This window comes from Eumetopias jubatus, unplaced genomic scaffold (genome assembly GCF_037043125.1).
Source record: "Eumetopias jubatus isolate StellerSeaLion01/CBP00866 unplaced genomic scaffold, mEumJub1_p1.0 scaffold_3, whole genome shotgun sequence".
Classification (NCBI taxonomy): domain Eukaryota; kingdom Metazoa; phylum Chordata; class Mammalia; order Carnivora; family Otariidae; genus Eumetopias; species Eumetopias jubatus.
Genome location: NW_028274809.1, coordinates 73,783,504 through 73,803,873, shown reverse-complemented (window position 1 = coordinate 73,803,873; position 20,370 = coordinate 73,783,504). Strand labels below are relative to the sequence as shown.

The following is a 20,370-nucleotide window of genomic DNA, read 5'->3' as shown; positions in this document are numbered from 1 at the left end:
CTCAATAGGGAAAAGAAAAAAATAGTCTTTCCAACAATTGGTGTTTGAAAAACTGGATATCCACATGCAAAAGAATGCAATTGGACCCTTATGTTACACCACTCACAAAAATTAACTCAAAATGAATGAAAAACTTAAAAGACTAGAAACCATAAAACTCTTAGAAAAAAAAATATAAGGGGAAAAGTTCCTTGAAATGTCTTGGCAATGACTTTTTGTATATGACACCAAAAGCACAAGCAACAAAATAAAAAATAAACAAGTGGGACTACATCAAACTAAAAAGCTTCTGCACAGCTAAAGAAATAATCAACAAAATGAAAAGGCAACCTACACATTGGGAGAAAATATTTGCAAATCATATATGTGAGGAGTTAAATACCCAAAATTTATAAGGAACTCATACCGGCTGCATTTAGGGAAATGCAAATTAAAACAAAATGAGATACTACTACACTCCTATTAGAATGGCTAAAATACAAAATACTGACAATCCTAAATTCTGAGGAGCAACTGGATCTCACATACATTGTTAAATGCAAAATGGTACAGCCATTCTGGAAAAAGTGTTTGGCACTTTCTTTAAATGATTTTATTTTATTTTATTTTTATTTTTTTAAAGATTTTATTTATTTATTTGACAGAGAGGGACACAGCGAGAGAGGAAACACAAGCAGGGGGAGTGGGAGAGGGAGAAGCAGGCTTCCCGTGGAGCAGGGAGCCCGATGTGGGGCTCAATCCCAGGACTCTGGAATCATGACCTGAGCTAAAGGCAGACAATTAACCACTGAGCCACCCAGGCACCCTTCTTTAAGTGTATTTTAAATGTACATTTACTATAAGACCAAGGAGTCCTATTTCTAGATATTTTTTCCTAGAGAAATGAAAGCTTATGTTCCCACAAAACTCTGTACATAAAATAATTCATTATTACCCCAAACTAGAAACAACTCAAATATCCTGCAACAAATAATAAACAAACTGTGGTGTATCCATACAATGGAATATTACCCCGCAAGAAAAAGAAACAAACTACTGATTTAACAACTGGATTATGCTGACTGAGGGAAGCCAGTCTTAAAATGCTCCACCATATAATACAATTTATATGACAATTGTGAGAAGACAAAACTATAGAGTGAGAATAGAACAAAGGTTGGGAGAGGGCAGAAAAGTTGCCTACAAAGGGGCTGCTAGATGGAGTTTTTGCAGTGATGGAGCTGTTTTGTATATTAATTGTGGTAGTGGTTACATGAAACCATACATGTGGCAACATTCATAGAACTGTGTACCAAAAAAATTTTGTTGCATATTAATTTAAAAAATAGAATAACATATTTGAAAACAGAAAATAAACCTTGATATGAAGAAAACAAAAAACTCAATAAAAATGGGCAAAAGATACGAACAGATATAAGGTTGGCAAATAGGCACATGAAAAGATATTCAATATCATTAGGCCTTGGGGAACTATAAATTAAACTCACAATGGTATACCATTCCATGCCTGTTAGAAAGACTGAAGTTGAAACACCTGATGATACCAAGTGCTGGTATTATGGAGGAACTGTAATTCTCAGTGCTGCTAGGGGAATCTAAAATGGGATAACCACTATGGAAAATAGTTTAGCAGTTTCTCTAAAAGTTAAAAATATACCTACCATGGGCTTCAGACATCCCATTCTTAGATGTCTGGGTGGCTCAGTTGGTTAAGTGGCAGACTCTTGGTTTCAGCTCAAGTCATGATCTCAGGGTCATGAGATGGAGCCATGTGTGGGCTCCACATCTCCTCAAGATTCTCTCTCCCTCTCCTTCCTCTCTACCTCTCTCCCTGCTCATATGTGTGCTCTCTCTCTCAAATAAATAAGTAAAATCTTTTATTAAAAAAAGATATTTACCCAAGAGGAATGAAAGCCTATATCTGTACAAAGACTTACACAAATGTCATAACAGCCATATTTCTGGTAGACTAAATTTGGAAACAACTCAAATGCCCATCAACAGTTGAATGAAAAAACAAACTGTGATATATCCATACAATGGAATATTACTCTGCAAAAGGAAAGAACTAATACATGCCAGATGGACGGATTTCAAAATAATTATGCTGAGTGAAAAAAGTCCTTACAAAAAGAGTACATTCTGTATGATTCAATTTCTATAAAATTCTAGAGAGTGCAAGCCAATCTATCAAGATAGAAAGCAGAGCAGCAGGTTGCCAAGGGATGGGGTGGCACTGGTAGGGAAGGGTGAGATGGAAAACAGGAAGGGACAAGAGAGAGAGATTAAAAAGGGGTACAAGAAAACTTCTGGGCATGATGGATATGTTTATTTCTTGATTTTAATCATTGGCTACAAGGGTGTATACATATGTCAGAACTTAAATTATATACTTTTAAAAATGTGCAGTTTAATGTCTATTAAATTCACCTCAGTAAAACTGTTTAGAAATAAAAAGTAAAGTAAAATAAATTTTAAAAGATGAAATATGAGAAAAAAAAGAAACAATGTCAAGGAAGAAACTGATAATTATTTTTACCTGTTCAAAATAAATAAATAAATAAAATGAGTAAAGGTGAGTAGAGGTGAATACTTGCGCCTCACAAATACAAGTGTAATTCCATCATGACTGCCCACTTCTTATATTTCCATTCTTACATCTTTATATGATACAAGGATAGCCCTTTAGGAACGGAAGAAAAAGGGTAGCAAGTTTGGTCCAGGTTTGCCTTCCTCCTCCTAATCTCTTTGGATGTATGTTGCCCCAGGCTGCAGGAAAAGACAAAGCTCATTGCTTTTCTCCAAATCTCCTTGACAGAAGTGAATTCAGTTGGTTTGGGAGCATGTCTAGTATAGATAATTCATCAGGACCATTGTCAAGATTGTCAGCAATATGGAAAAGCTGTTTCCCAACCTTCGGCAAAGCACAGTTCCATCCAAGTGAGAGTCGAAAAACATCTCAGTTTTTGTACGAAAATCCCAGAGACCTGACAGATTCAGTGTCATCTGAATACTCCACATGCAATTTCACTTCTTGCTCATGTCTATTTAAGTGATTTTTGAAAGCTGTAATTATATAAACAGAGAGCCTCCCACACTCTGACAAGAGGAAAAATACATATTAACTCTAGACAAAATGTGGGTGGTGGTATCTTTTTTTTTTTCCCTTAGCAAGCTTTATACTGTCAGAAACTATGAAATGCTACTGCAAACAGCAATAAGTCACTAAAAGTCTTTCATATTAGAAACCACCATGCAGTTTCCCAGGATATTATTTTACTTTTTTATTTCTCCTGGGTAATGTGAGAGGTGAAACAGCCAAGCTCTTAAATCCAATTCTTCCTTCCCTGTAAGATGGTATCAGTCCATCCCCTTTCCCAAATACGTCTGTTTGTAAAACTTGGCTAATTAAGAAAATGCTTGCTATGTTCTGTTATGAGATGTATTGATACAAGTTCCTTCTGGACACCATGATTTCTCATCATTTGAATTACATGGTATGGCTGGTATGGCGGGGTGGGAAATGGAAAAGAAAGACAGGACATAGATTTATATTCTGGTTTACAAACTAGACACATCTAATGGAACATTTCACGTTAATATTAATGTGAAAAACAAGACCACACACTAAAATCATGTGTAGGAATTAGCATTGTTAGTATTGCTTACCTGGGACTAATTTTATCTTGTAAATAGTTCATAACATCAGTGTTTGTTGAATGTTCATCATGTAAAAACTGGCATAAAGAAATTAAGATCACCCTGGAAAAATTAGGACAAAAAAGTAGAACAGGTATTAAAACTCCATTATCATGGCTTCAGAATCCTACTTTCAACCATTGTGCTCTTCTATACCTCAAAATTGTGATTGATACTCATTAAAAGCTTACTATGGGCCCACACATTATTCTAAGCCCTTTATATTTATTATTTCATTTAAGGCTCACAATAGCCCTATGACGTATGCATTCCTATTTTCCCAATTTTTCAGATAATGAGATTGAGGCACAGAAAGGTTAAGTAACTTGCTCATGATTCATGGCAACTGGCAGAGTAGGGGTTTGAACAATGCCAGTCTGAGTCCAGGGCCTCTGCTCCTCACCACAAATCCAGGAACATGAATTAGGTTCACATTCTGGGCAAATCATCACACCCAGTACTGCAGTTCTACAGATAAAGCCCCTGCCAGAAAGCAGTTCAGCATCTAGTTACACGGTTAGGCAAGTAAGCCATGATCTTACCTATTGCTTCTCTTTCTTTTTCCCCCTTTCTGTCTTCCATCTTCATGCTTTCTTCTGGCAGGATTGCATTCTATGGTCAGGAAAGTAATGAAACACATAATAATTGATCCACCTCCCACTTCAAAATGGGAGGGGAAGGAAGTGGGAGAGTATAAAATTTTATCTTCCTCTTTAGAGAGCTTGGGTTTAAAAATGTTAAGGCATACCAGAGATTGGCAGTTGCAAATTCACCTGATCTTTTGTCAAATCTGCATCCACATGTCTACAATTTTCATGGGTGACAAGAAACCCCCTCCTATATAGAGCTGGAAGGAAGGTGCAAATACTTTCAAGCAGGGGAAATGTTGTCTGGGAAACCCAGGGACACATAAAAAAAAAAAAAAAAAAGAGAGAGAGAGAGAGAGAGAGAAAGAGAGAGAGAGAGAGAGATTGATTCAGCTGCAGTAGATCATTCCTGAGAGGAATAAGTGGAATATCTGGTCAGCAGGACTACAGAGCAGCAAGAAATAAACCTTTATGTTACTGAAATTTTGGAGATCTTTATTATAACAACTAACAGTATTCATCCCACTTAAAACAGAAATTTTACCAGAAATAGGGTCCTGCTCTAACAACAAATACTAAATGTACAGCACTGACTTAGAGGTCAGGTAATGAGAGTCAAGATAAGAGATTCAGCAGGCTGGGCAACTGGAAACTCCCATGACACTATGGGAAATATTTAATAAAACTGTGACAATTTGGAAGACAGAATATGTGCCTCCTGAGACTATAGCTTTTAAGGAAGTTGTTGGAAGATGTCAGAATGCTGTGTGCTACTCTATGTTGTTCATAGCAAGGTATTATAAGAAAGAGATGACTTCAGGCAAGAGTAGCTTATTTTGTGGTAAAAATTTTTTAAAAATTAGAGAGTCAAGAGCTTTACTTAGTTGTAAATGATGTTTATTTCTGGACTTCAAAATAGTAAGTTAGATAAGATCAAACAAAGCTTTGGGCATCAAAGTTCCAGCAAGACTTCCTAATTGAAGAAAGTGTCTCAGTCTTGCAGCAAAGATTAACCATACAATCTCCCTACCCAAGTCATTAAGTTAAGGTAGAGAAGCATAGGAATGAGAAAACAAAGAAAAAAAAAGCAATAAATAAAGAAGGAAACTTTGGGTGTAATCATTGACACACGGAACAGAATGAAACAAAACAGACCAAAAATTTAATTAATGCATGGGGGACTTGTATTGCCCCCCAAAAATGAACCCAAACAACTGTCTAACACCCTCTTCAGAGTGACCAAAGAGAACATGGAAGAAGTTCCCATAGACTGAGGGCATCAGGGGCCAAGAACAATAAACAAGGAGTTGGAATCTTCCAGAAGATGTAATTAGAGCCTGGGAAGGAATTCCCCTACTGACAGGGCAAAGGTACTTCACAGCCCAGCTGGACTTTATTATTGAACTAACAAAGACAGCCAAAACGCTGTGAGTTTCTCATTGTTGCCTTTTCCATTTGGGAGCTTGCATTGCCGTTATCCTCTCTCCATCCCACCATTGTGTGCTGGATGGGGAAGGGGGTGCTGGAAGCAGCAGAAATAACTTATCTTCAGATCATAAGCCAGCAGAACATGAATAGCTATTTCTGTACCAGAGACAGAGAGAGAGAAATGGATCTCCACTAGAGGTTTTAGATTTCAGACTGGGTTTGTTTATTGCATGACATTTTGGGTCGTCTCCTTAGGGAAGAGGTAAGTGTATTCTAAGTATCCAGAACTGGCAAGGACTGGTCAGCTCTTCATCAAATGCATTTACTCTTCTTCCTCTGCACACAGCTAGATGAGAAACCCCATTCTCCCTTTCAGCCGACATGGTCATGTGGCTAGTTATCACCAATGAAATTTGGGTGAAGAACACTTGTCACTTAGGGGATAAGGTCAAAAGAAGTGAATGTGTCTTCTTCACCCTCTTTTTCCTCATCAACAAGCTAGATGCAGATGAGCAGGAGGCCCTGGAGAAAAGCAGAGTTACAAGATGAAGGGATCCTCTGTTCCAGAAAGATCATGTGGAAGGCCAGCTACCAAGTAGGAACATCCCATATGGGAGGACTATTTATGTGCAAGAAAGAAACTTTTATTAAGTCATTGATATTTTTTCAGATTTGTTTGTTACAGCAGGAAACATTATCCTTATTAATACAATACACAAAGCCTTTAGTATTCTAACTTGATCTACATCACTTTATCCCTTCTTTGAACTTTATATAGTACTTAATCTGTGCTAGGCACTGTTCTAAGGATTCTAAAAAGTATATATTCTGCACATACATTTAGTTCATCAAATCCCATACCAAATAAAAGCTCTACTTCAGAGCTTAACACTTAACTGTACCCCAGGAGACACACAAAAAATCGTTCTTTATCTAAAAGTTAAAAAACAGAATAAAAGTTAGTTTGGCTAAACAAATATGGATCATTAGGGGACTTTAGTAAGATCTGCTTGAAGAGTACCCACCACTTCCAGCTCTATCATAACTTTATCCTATTCATCTCTTTATTGGTCATTTAATTTGGGGACACTGTCCAGCAACAGGAACGTGGGTCTAATTTAACTAATAAGTTACACAATAGACTTCTTTGGATTCTATCTTAACTATGTTATAAAAAGTATTCTTTTGGTGTTGTAGCATCATCATTAAACAAACATTTGTTGGGCACTTACTATTGCTCAGCTTTTTGCTTCAGTTATAAAGATGATTGTGACACAATTCTGTTCTTGAGGACTGTAGAGTTTAGGGAACACACAGGCATGTTGAAAACTATTACAACAAAACCTGATGCAGGCTGTTGTAGCAACGTGTATACAGTGGGCTATGAGCACTGGTGTCAGAGCCATAATTCTGCAAAGGAGCAATCTGTAGGCAAAAAAAAAAAAAAAAAAATTTGAGGCAGAGGTATGAAAATACATGCACACACACATTATATGAAAGAAAATTCTCGTGGTCCTTTCAGTCAATTATTCACAATTATTCACCATAGTAATATTCCAATTTGGTCCCTAAAAAGTTCCAGTCATCTTAAAACTATACATTAAGAGCTGTGTCTAAGTACTACAGTGTTTACTGTTATTTGGAAAACCTTGTATGATTCCTGCCATTCATTAATATCTTCATATTTAATACCAACTTGATTACCACTATTACTAGTACACCTACCTTCAAAAATTCTCCCTATCCAGGCTTTTTTTTTTTTAATTAGTTCTCCCACAATTCTCCCAGGCGAAGCCTTGGAATCATGTCTGCTCCCCCTTTCTTTATCACCCCCACATTTAAATAGAGCTTTGTCTCTCATTAAGGCTGCTTATACTTCATGCCTAGCCTCTGGAGATTGCTTCCATGGCAGCCTCTCTGCCTTTCTGTCACCTGATTCATTCTGATACTCTCGAACAGATGAATAGTCCAATAGCCCTGTTTTAACTGTGTCACACTCTTCCAAATCTTTCCATGGCCCCACATTACTTGAGTCCTGACTTTGTTACTTACTAACCAGCTAATTAACCTCGTTGAGATTTGATTGCCCAATCTGCAAAATGGGGATAATAATCACATCTAAGGCATACATTTATCATGAAGTTCAAATGCTTTCAAACATGTGGAGTATTTAACAGTTTCCAGCACATACTAAGCATTCATTAGATTTTAGTTGTTGCTATTACTTTCAGTAACACAACATGTGAGGCAGTCTGAAATTTGACCCAAATTTAACTTTCTACTTTTAACTCACATAAAACACCTGTTCACAACAGAGAGGAGTTTCTCACAGTTTATGAACACGTCTTGCAAATCCCTTCCTTTGAGACTGTAATATGATCATGTTCTGCCCCAAACATCTCTTGCTTTCCATTTATTCAAATTTGTTTCATTGTTTATGGATCAAATTGAATCTCACCCCACAAATCTCTTGTCATAGCCAATGATAGCTCTCTCCCCACTCCAAACATTCATTTGGAGATTACCATGTATTGTGGGGTAAGAGATAATGAGGATCCAGATCAGAGTGGAAAAGAAGACGTTCTCATCCCCACTCAGTCATGTTTTGTCCAGCATACTGCCCCAAAGCAGGAAGTGAGCCATAAATGTTTGGGGACTGACTGTTCATAATGTTAATAAGGATATTCCTATGAAGTTTAGACTTAGAAGCCATAAGGCCAATGAGAAAATAGTGAAGGGCCCATGTTGGAATTCTCCCTTGAGTTGCATAAGGGGGAAAATGGCATCTAGAAAGAAATATTGCTATGATTACCATATCTCCAAATGATACTACATGGGAAAAACTAAATGTTCCAAAAAGAATATTTCCATGTCTTCTAAGAATTGGCTTCTTTAAAATTTTGCAACTGGAACTGCTTTTCATTCTTGTGCACTAAATCAAAATTGATACCCACTAATCTAGTCAAGTAAACATGTCAAAACCATACAAATTTATATACAATTCACAGACTTCCTGTGGGTGAGCCCTCACCCTACCACAGGGAAGCTGTACAATCCAGCAGCCTCTGCCTATCCAGGTGGGTTGGAAAGAAACCTGTGCATATATTTTGTTTTATTTTTCAGAGTGTAATAATGCATCAACAGAGACAGGGAAAGCAGTTTAGCCAGTGTGAGGATTAACGGATGCAAGCTTTGGAGTCAGCCACATCATTGCATCTCTTCACAAGGTAGGTGGCCATGGACAAGTTACATAAACTTCCTGCGCCCTCGTTTCCTCCCAGTAAAATGAGAATAGCAATACTACTTCATGAGGTTTTCAGAGGGGTTAAATGAAATGAAGTCTAGCAAAGTTCTCGGCTCATAGTAGGAGTTCAGTGTTTACTTGTTCACATTTGCATTTCAGAACTATGATTGCATTAGGGAAAGAGGTTGTCCTTCTATGGCATGAATGCTGGAGAGTAATATCTCAGCCTGACTTCAAACCCCCCATTCTGGAAAATCGTGCCGGATATTTTCAATGAGTGCAATGGCTTTCAAACATTTTCTTCAGCAGCAGCAGAACCTTTTGGTTTCCAGTTAAAATCTTAAACAGACCCCAATTAAAAAAAGAAAAAAAAGGCAGCCATTCTGGGTAAGACTCTGAAATAGAAGATCTGGTCCCATCTACCCTGGTATTGCCTGAATTTGGGAGAGTTATTTGACCTTTTTGAGTCACTTTTCTCATCATCTGCAAATTTTGGATAATAAAAACATGCTGCCCTGCTTAGTTTACGAGATTGTTGTGACACTCGGAAGGGTACATGTGTATGAACGCACTTTGAAAGAGTAATGCAATACACAAATATGCACTAGCTTTCATATCACAACACAAGCTTCTGCGTTTTGGCTCACCTATTTGATTTTTTCCCAACAGATTTACCTCCCTAATTACAGGCAGTTCCTTGCTAGCAAACAGGTGTATTCCAAAATTTAATTTGCTCATCAGTTGTTAGGAACTCAGCACACGTTTTCCCTTAGAAATGATGTTATAAATGGAATAGCTAATTTCTAAAGAAATTTCAGCCCAAGGTGTAGCTGAAATATTATACATTTGATATAAAACCATTGGAAATATTATTGCAATAGAAGTAATTAAAATAGTAAAATAACAAAAATAAATGAGTTAAATTTATTTTTAATGCTAGCATTTAATGACCAGCAAGTCTAATAAAAAAAAAAAATGGTAGACATTTAAGCCAACAGAGATTCTAAAGAGAATTTGTGTTGTCCCACAGGGTTCTAGAGTTGGTATTACCTGCTTTGGTGATTGACAAATTCAAAACTTATACATTTTCATTTCTTTTTTGTTACTTTTATATCTAGCAGTTACTACCGGGGTAATTGACAGGGGCAGGGATATATAATAGGGAACCAAGACAGATAAGAACAAGCATGGAAAGGGAAGAGATATAGGCAGAGAAATAGTGATAGAAAGAGCCAGAAGTCTGGGCTGAACAGGAAAATTAAAAGGAAGGCTGAATGATGTGAATTCAGTTGGGAAGAAAAAGGAAAAAAAGGTAGGAAAGAAAATGAACCCAATTAAAGACTACGGGGAAAGAAACATTTTGGAGGGTTTATATAGTCAAGTTTGTCCATCCTACAAAAAGGTTTGCAGTCCTTGCATCAAGCAGCTGGATGAGGGAATATGGAGGCTCTGAAGGGTAGATGAAAAGGAAACAGGAACAGATGTGGAGCTGACCTTTGGTATGAATTAGACATTTGTTACTAAGTGCTAGTGACTCTGGAAGTCAATAACTTAAATAGTATTAAAATTATTTCGGGTGGGGAATTAGTATCCAATAAATAATTAGGAGAAATTATCCAAAGATGGAAAAATTTAACTGAACAGTCTACATGGTGGATTGATATACAATCATTTGAGAGATGTCTTTAATTTATAGTATAGTAGGAAATTGTTTTCCATTCGAACATTAAATATTTATCATAACACCTGATGCTTGTGAAGACCCCTAGGGCAGTGAATAAAAAGCTAGTTGTTAAAGTAAGGGCAAACTCTCTCTCTCTGACAAACCTGCCAGCATTTCCAAAGGTCACCGATGACTTACTCATTGCCTCATGCAATTAACCAAGAATCCATAGCAATGTGTCCTGATCCACGCTTTCTGATGCTTTCCATTTTGGGGTTCTCATGACCATTCCTTCTTGAGTCTTCATCCATCTCTCCAGCTATTTATCTCTTCCATCAGTTTTTGGGCTCATCCTCCTTGCCCTTCCTCCTCCCATTAAAGGTTAGTGTTCCTCAGGGTTCTCATTTGGTTTCCCTATCATTTTACAAATGCTCCATAAACAATCTCACCTACACCCATGGTTCCAACCACCATTTACAGGCTGCATTCAATACACTGATAACACCCAAATTTCCACCTATAGTCTAGACTTTGCCCAGAGATTCCCAACTTCTGCATTCATCAGAAAGATAGCCAGAAGTTTTAGAAATTCGCTTTTTCCTCTCATTTGAAATGCCATGGTTTTGATCATTTAAAACATCGAAGTGCATTAAAAAAGAAAAGGCAATTTTATCTTTTGTATATTTTTGCTAGTTCTGTCAGAAATTAAAATAATTTATCTTAAACTTATCCCCTTATATCTACACCCCATCTTTAGTACTATAAGTTGGTATGATAAAGAATCCACAAACATTTTAGAATTTTCCTGGCAAAGGAAGCTTTTGAGTGAATTTTAAAAGTTAAAATCTTCAAAACTCCAGAATAAATTGTGTTATATTTTCTCATTAATGAAATTTACCTAGGGATTTTTAAGTGGGGGATTAATTTGGACCCCTCATATTTTATCTTAAGACATAAAATCTCCAGATCTACCTAAGCTGGGGTCTTCAGTACTCACAGTTTCTATGCCAAAATAATGCTTTCTCCATTCTGACGTACTATTGTTTCTTTAGCTTTTTTTTTTTTTTTTCTCTTTCAGGTAATGTTGAACTTGGAACAAAGGGATTTATACTTTGAAATATTTCCACAAAAGGTTCTTCCAATAATCATTTTTTATTTGCTGGGGAATAATGGCAGTTATCCCCCCACAAATGAAATGTTGGGCATGCTAAAACAAAATAGGATCTATTATAAGAAGTAAATAAAGTAGTAATATTATTGGGAGGGCACTAACAGAAAGGAAAATATCAGTTGAGTCAAATTTCAGGTTTTTTTTTTTTTCATTTTCTATGATACTCTGAATATCTTCCATTACCTATTGAGTCATTCTGCTAAAGAAGAACAGCCAGGTCATACTTTCATGAAATGTAAGCTTTTTAATGCTAATAAATCCAGGGACACCTGAGTGGCCTAGTCAGTTATACATCTGCCTTCAGCTCAGGTCATGATCCTGGGGTCCTGGGATCAAGCCCCACACCAGGTTCCTTGCTCAGTGAAGAGTCGGCTCTTCCCTCAGCATCTGCTTCTCCCCCTGCTTATGCGCTCTCTCTCCCTCTCTCTCTCTGACAAATAAATAAATGAAATCTTTTAAAAAATATCAGTAATCCAAATTTCAAGGTAATTCAGATTCAAAAATACACGCAAGACAAATTCTCCTTTATTACACTGAGTTGATTGTAACCTGGGCTCACCAAGTATAGGCCCTAGTTAAAGGTTATGAAAATGGAGCCTGCAGATGCTGACAGGCTGCAAAGAGTAATAAAGAAAAGTGGATTTTTTTTAAAGATTTTATTTATTTATTTATCAGAGAGAGAGAGTGAGTGAGCACAAGCAGGGGGAGCGGCGGCAGAGGGAGAAACAGGCTGCCACTGAGCAGGGAGCCCCATGTGGGGCTCGATCCCAGGACCCTGGGATCATGACCTGACTGGAAGGCAGATGCTTAAACGACTGCACCACCCAGTCCTCCCAGAAAAGTGGATTTTTAGATCTGAACACCAGTATTTGAATCCTAGAACTAGTTTTGTTACATAATATCTTCACGAACTTAATAAGGTATGTGGCCTCCTGAAATCTCAGTTTTCTCCGGTTTGAATGGGATAATAATATCTACTCTGCAAAGTCCTTGTGAATAATGTCATTGACATACACTAAAAAAAATTCTTGTACATTGCTTGAAACTTAATAGATAGATCAAAAAAGTTTTATAGTCTGTTACTCTTTCACTGCAACAAGAACAGATATCATGCAATGGTTTTTAGAATTCTGCTCTAAAAACATTTTACCTCCAAAACATGCTCAGGACCACCACCACCACAGTCTATTCCTCTGACCTTATCCTTTGCTTCTTTTCCTCTTTCACCCTTGGTTCCATCGATACCAAACCCACTCCTACTCTTGAGTTCTCTACAGAAGGAACTCCTGCCTGGAATTGCCTCAATAATTCTATTTCTCCTTCCAGGTTTGACTCAAAGTCACTAGCTCTGGGAGGTCGATTATGCCCACCTAGAATGACCGTGATGTCTCTCCTCTGGGCTTCCATATAGCCTTCTATTGTTCTGCATGATGTCTAGATTGAACTGAAAAGCAGGAACCATGTCTTTTGTTTATTTATACTTGTATCTCTAAAGCCTAACTTTGTGTTGAGCACACAGTAGGTGCTCAGTAAATGTTTCTCGCATAAATTAATGTAATCCATGCATAAAATAGTAGTTTTTGAAATACAAAATATGTTCATTATTATTGTTAATATAATTAATAATATTAATTATTACTAACATATATACACAAATATGTGTATGCCATAGATAGGAGTTACCTTCTGACACATTATTCAAACTTAGTTTATTGCTAGAAGAGCAAAAGATAAATTTCTCCAATGAGAGTGGGGATTCTGGACCAGTGAGAGGTGAGTGAGCAAGGGAGGAAGTAGAGACCATGAAAAAAAATGTTTCACAATTCTGCCGGGGACTTTCTTTTATTACCAATAACTGAAATAGGTGATCAGACTTCTTTCTTTTCCTCTCATAAGGGCTCCATTGCCTGCTAGTGATGTAAAGGCATATGGTAATGCTTCTGAATGAAATTGTCACGGTCAATATCTGTCCATGTATATAAAAATGCATCAAATGACGAATAAAAGCCAGCAGCTTTGCACCTAAGGTACCTGCAGTAGGACTGTGTTTAATATGCACATGTGTTTCCCTGGGCGCAGAGGTTTCTGGGAGCATAAAAGATGACAACAGCAGCTAGGCCAACTTTTGAACCTGCAAAAGGTGGGAGAGGAAAAGGAGAAGGTGATTTGAGCCAACTCTCAAAGCAGTATTCAAGTAGAGACCTACCTTCTCATACAAAGATAAAATATAGACAAACTACTCAGGATGCCCCTGAAGAGGTTTGCAACCGTGACTTCAGGAGAGAGCTGGAAGAGAGAGAGTGAGCTGCTGCAAGAGAAAAAAATAGAGATCGTCCAACACGAGAACATACAACCTCCTCGTCAGTGTCAAAGAAGCCTCGGTTAGACCAGATTCCTGCTGCCAACCTTGATGCAGATGATCCTCTAACAGATGAGGAAGATGAAGATGAAGATTTTGAAGAGGAGGGTGATGATGATGATACTGCAGCTCTTCTTGCAGAACTAGAAAAAATTAAACAAGAAAGAGCTGAAGAGCAAGCAGGCCAGGAAGGAACAAGAACAGAAAGCTGAAGAAGAAAGAATACGTATGGAAAACATTTTGAGTGGAAACCCTCTCCTTAATCTCACTGGCTTATCCCAGCCTCAGGCCAACTTCAAAGTTAAAAGAAGGTGGGATGATGATGTTGTTTTCAAGAACTGTGCAAAAGGTGTAGATGATCAGAAGAAAGACAAAAGATTTGTAAATGATACGCTGCGATCTGAATTTCACAAAAATTTCATGGAGAAATATATTAAATAGTACAGTTTTATGTGCTTAATTAAAGACTGTAAAATGTAAAAAAAAAAATATGCACATGTGTTTGTGTGTGTTTGTGTGTGTTTATACCTCCCAAAACCATAACAACTCTCCCATAGGAGTCAGATAATCCTGTCATAAGGGGAAATATTACACGCATTACTGAGAGGGACTGCTTGTCTCCTATAGACCCGCAGTGATTCAAAATCACAGTCTTTAACAATGGTCTCAAATAATGTAAGTGTGTCAGGGAGGGCTTTTATTGTTTTTACTACACTGACCCTGCAGTGTAGCAAATTACCCTCAGGTCCTAGGAGACAACACATGACTTCCAAGAGCAGTTTCCACATGTTCAGCATTTAGTAAGTAATATGGACCTCATGGGACATAATTCCAAGAAATGGAGCAAGACTTCAGCTTCCTGAATTTCCCCATAATTTTTGAAAAGCTAGGTGAAAATGACCTAGAGATCTCAGTTCTACCTTCACTGTCTTGTCATTGTGTACTTGGCAGGGCATGGAAAGGGGCAAATACACCTCCCTTACTTTCTCAAAAAAAAAAAAAAAAAGGCAGATCCGGAAGCTTCTTGTTTAGTGTCAAACTTTTTCAGCCAATAATTTGTCAATCTAAAGAGTCTTTCTTTTCCTCTAATCACAGGCTTGACCCCAAAAAAAGGAAGATAATATTCAGGTTCTCTATGTGAATGTTCACTGCCAGATAATTCAATTATTGCAGAAAATTATTTTAAACATTAAGATGCACAAAGTTCAGTTTTTCTCTGTTTCTGCTACTATCACCGAGCTATTGATAAGATGTTAAATTTATTGCAGAATAATTCTGCAGGAAAAGAGATAAAAGGTTCCTGAATAAAATATGAGGCGAGAGCTGTAAATTGTAGCAATGCATATCATTTCATTCAAATGTAGGAAGCAATTACCATCTGCTATACTCATCAGTTCCCTCCTTTATGACTTAATTATATGTTTAATGCTATCAGATCAAGGAAAGGGCACAATAGATGAATGAGTGAGAGAAATAGAAAAGATCCTGCAACAAGACAAAAGGCAGATGAAAAGTAACCTAAGAAGAGAATTGATTTCATTTGTTGGGAGAGAAGTTAATTTAAATAGTATATTCTATCATCTCCAGTGGTGCACTGAGATAATATAAATCATGTGTTTGTGAATTTGCTTCATACAATTTTAACAAAAGCATTCAAGTTTCTGAAAACCTAAGGTCTGCAGGTTTTGATTTATTTATGAAATGGGTAACATTTACAAAGAAAGAGCAATGACTGACAACTAAAGCATTTAAGCTATTATTAACAGTACTTTGCTATACAAGTAGTAGATGGCAGAGTAAAGGCTTACAAGCTCTCTCTGGTTTTTTGCTATCTGGTTTTGAAACAACAAAGATCATATGCCAGGCTCTAGGAAAGAGCGCTGGGGTCTCTGGTGAAGACATCTCCATGCCTTCATTCTTTTTCTCACTGGAACCAATCAAACAAGATGACTGACCACTCAAGAAAGGAAATCACACCCAATTAAATGAGTGAAGTGTAGGTGGTTGTCTTTCTCAAGGTATTTTAAAACTTAAAAGTAGGTGTAGCAGATAAGAAAAGATGAAGATGTGGCATCTCTGGAGACACATAATTTTGTGTCCCATCAAACTCAAGATCAGCTTCATAAAGCATAGCCCTGAGTTCCTGGTCGAGGGACACTAGGCCTTGAACACTGCTGTTGCTCTAGGGAGTTGCTTCCCACAGGAAAGTGAACATTTACCACACCCCTCGTGAACCTGATGCTTTTATCCATTGCAAATTCGATATTCTGTTGATATAATTCTACTTCAACTTTAATTACAAGCTTTTGAAGAGTGGTTGCCTCAATATCATTCTCCCTTCTCCTGTCTTCAGACTTAAGGATGTGGCAAACTTGGGCTTAGTCCACTGAGAACCAGAATGACTCATCAGGCTCAGATTCTCATACCTGGATTTTATGATTTTTGATCACTAGCTTATCTAAGCTCTTCAGAACAAGCTCCATTAAATATTTTTTCATTATTTTATGTATACTCTGAACAAAAATATTAACTGTCATGGTTTTGGAAAACAATACATTTTTATAGAGTGCCTGGATTTTCTTTTTATAAATTATGGATAATCAGAAACACGGGGCATGGTGTCAGTGCCTATGTACAATGCATGTCTAACAGTTTTATTTTGTCATTTAATGTCAGCTTATTCTATTATTGATGATATAGCAATCACAAGATATAAATAATCTTTAAATAACTCATCACCCTTCCTGCAGCACTTTGTCGCTGGCGTTCATGCCCTGAAGTAGAAGTGACCAGAAACTTCAAGCTCTCTTTATGATTCACACTGAGTAAAAATTGGTACTCACGGAAGCAAAGATACAGTACAAGGGTCAGAAAAACACTGTTATTTTTTTCCTTATTATTAACTTACATATGTTTTATACTCAAGTCAAATGTCTTATCCAGCTAACACAAATTTTCTCTTCACGCTCAAAAGTAACCAGAATTTTACTAGTTTCTTAGGTTCTTTTCTACAGGTACACACACACTGGTGTAGATAACTTAGCAAAAATCAGGTCATCATGGTTCTGCAAGTGCTGACACGGAGCAGAATTATCTACTTATTAAAAACAGACATGCATCATCACTCTGTGAAAAGGAGAAGTCCTAGACCACCATATGGAGTTATTTGGAGACATCAAAGCTCTAAGACTCACTGTATCTTTTTTTTTTTTTTAAGCTTTGGATGTGTTTTTTTTTTTATGTGTTAGTTTGAGTAGTACACTATTTTTTTTAAAGATTTTATTTATTTATTTGAGAGAGAGAGCATGAGCGGGTTGAGGGGCAGAGGGAGAAGCAGACTCCCCACTGAGTAGGGACTCGATCCCGGGACTGTGGGATCATGACCTGAACCGAAGGCAGACGCTTAACTGACTGAGCCACCCAGGCGCCCCTGAGTAGTACACTATTTTGTAAAATACAAATACTATCTTGAACACAAATAGAGTTATCTTGACATACCAGCAATCAATGTCTTTTACTGTTTTTTTCTACAAGTCTTAGCTCCCACATTTGTTCAGTTTCAAATGCTTAGAACAGGTTTTGATGGTAATGAGAAAGGTTTCATTCTGACCTCCCCAGTGACTGGTCCGAAACAGTCTGAAGCAGGCATTGTCCACCTGAGAAATCAGTGTCTAAGTTGGTTGTGCAGCAAAGAGGGGCAGGCAAGCCAAGGCTCAACAGCAACATGAGAAAGATTCCTTGTAGAGAGGACAATGTGCTGCCATCATGCCTTGTGCAGTCTTTTTTTTTTTTTTTTTTTTAAGATTTATTTACTTATTTGAGAGAGAGAGAGCAAGCGCACAAGTCGGGGGAGCCATGCGGAGGAAGAAGAAAGAGGCAGACAACGCCCTGAGCATGGAGCGGATGTGGGGCTGGATCCCACGACCCATGAGATCATGACCTGAGCCAAAATCAAAGAGTCAGACACTTTAACCAACTGAGCCACCCAGGCAGCACCCGCCTTCCAGTCTTTATCTTCTTCACACTATGTATTTTCTTCTTATATAAATATACACATATATATACACATATGTATATACATATGGGAAAAGATAAATATTTTTATTTTTACATATTTATAATATTTATAAAATAAAATTTTAAAAATTTATAAAATAAAATTTATAAAATAAAATATAAAAGTCTTTATCTTCTTACTACATATAGTTTGTACATAGTCTATATTACTTATATGTAGTATCTAGAAGATATATGTAATGTGTACATACATAATAATTCTTACTTCTTACTCATTATATAACTTCTTACTAGGTACATGGAGTATAATATACACTATACATAATATATAGAAGATATATACATTCTGACTGTATAATACATATGCACACACACATATATAGTAAGAAGACAAAGACTTTCATATTTTATTTTATAAATTTTATAAATATGTGAAATATGTGTATATAAAATTCTCTGACATTTATTATTATACTCTGCCCTGTAATCATCAAACAGATGTTGGGTACCCAAACCTAGTCCTATAGACTATGGAAAATGAAAGAAACTCAAGTCCTTAAGAGACTTACAGGACTCATAATTTTTGTAACCATTTGAGCTCCTTCAAGGCAGAAAATATTTGCATCTTATATTTGCATTTGTTTCTCCCTTTGTATGTAGTAGGACCTCAAGAAGACTTTGTGAGGGAGAGAGATTGTGAATTAGAAGTGCTTTCCGTGTCTTAAGCTAATGTAGCTTGAGGAGCCTTCACTTTCATGGGCTCCTTCCAAGTCCCTGGGAAGGTTTCTAGGAGGATATATCTTTTGTTTTTGTAAAATATTTCTAATTCCAATTCACTAAGACTGTTGCCTCCTTCAGTTTTGAATTCTCTGTTGCCGTATGTTACATTAATTGTGAGCAGGACGTTAGAGTAGCCAAAGGCATTTCATATCTTTAAATTTGTATCATTTTTCTTAAAGAGGAATGCAAATTGCCCAAGTTTATGACCCCACAATACCTGCACCTTCTCTTACCCTTAAAGCAATGTGGCATAGAATATTATAGGAATCCACTTAACTACATAATGTATATACTATGAGAAATGTGGGCTCAAGTTAGCTTCCTACAGGATCATAGGACTTTAATTATTTTTTTAATAGACAATGCAAAAGAAATTTTTCTAAAGGAAGTGCCTTATTTAAAGTAGCTCCCTAAGGAAAGAATAACCTTCCTATCTAACCCTAATGAAATTAACATTGCATAGATGAAATCTTACTATCTCTCCAAAATGATAAACATGCTAAGGTACAAAACTTTTGTAGTGTAGCAGCCAAGGGCAGGCTGCCCCAAATTGTGCCACTTTGGCATGCAGATTATTTGGAGCTGAAAACAATTGAGGTCCAAAAGACTCAGGAAGAAACTTTGACATCACCTACCCACAATTGCCTAAAAGAATTTAGATAGAAGAGCTGCTCCAGAAAGAGTGCTATCATCATAGATAACTACTTTATAATATGAATTAGGTATGGTAGACAGGGAGGAACCTAGCAAGGCCTGTTTGATCAAATTTCCCTCTATGTCCCATCACTTCTGTATGGCCTAGCAAACATTTGTTTACCAAACATTTACTCTTTTTCATCAGTCTATGAATTGCATTCCTTTCCTTTGAAGTCCCAGATCATTACTCCTTCTCCATGGTTCAGTATGACACATAAATTTCATGTTGCCTGGCTGTCTTTGGAATCTCATGTCCGTGTAGATTTCCCATATGTACAAAATTAAATTTGATTTTCTCTGATTAATCTGTCTCATATCAATTTAGTTCTTAGACCAGCTAGAAAATCCTTGAAGAACAGAGGAAAAATTTTCCTACCCAACAGTAGCTTGGGTTAAAATCCTTGTCTGTTCAAAATCTTATAGATGCCACATAGTGTGTGTGTGTGTGTGTGTGTGTGTGTGTGTGTGTGTGTGTGTGTATACACATACAGTGTTGGTCAATATCTGAATTCAATCCCTTCATCTTCCTAAACAATTACAAAAGTTTCTAAGACCTAACAGCTTGTACAAACACATCTTATTCACACACCCCAGAAGATAGGAAAGGGCAGGCACTGAAATAAAAACCCATGCCATAATGTAAAGCATCTCTTACCCAATTCATGCAAGCAGTGGTAGGTTATAATGAAAGGAGAAAGGGCAAATCCACTAAACGTCAAGGACTCC

General features: G+C 37.0%; 1 pseudogene; it reads left to right on the top strand.

Annotated features, from left to right (window-relative positions):
* The first annotated feature begins 13,892 nt into the window (after positions 1-13,892).
* Positions 13,893-14,626, top strand: LOC114216522 (spliceosome-associated protein CWC15 homolog pseudogene; annotated as a pseudogene).
* The last annotated feature ends 5,744 nt before the right edge of the window (positions 14,627-20,370 follow it).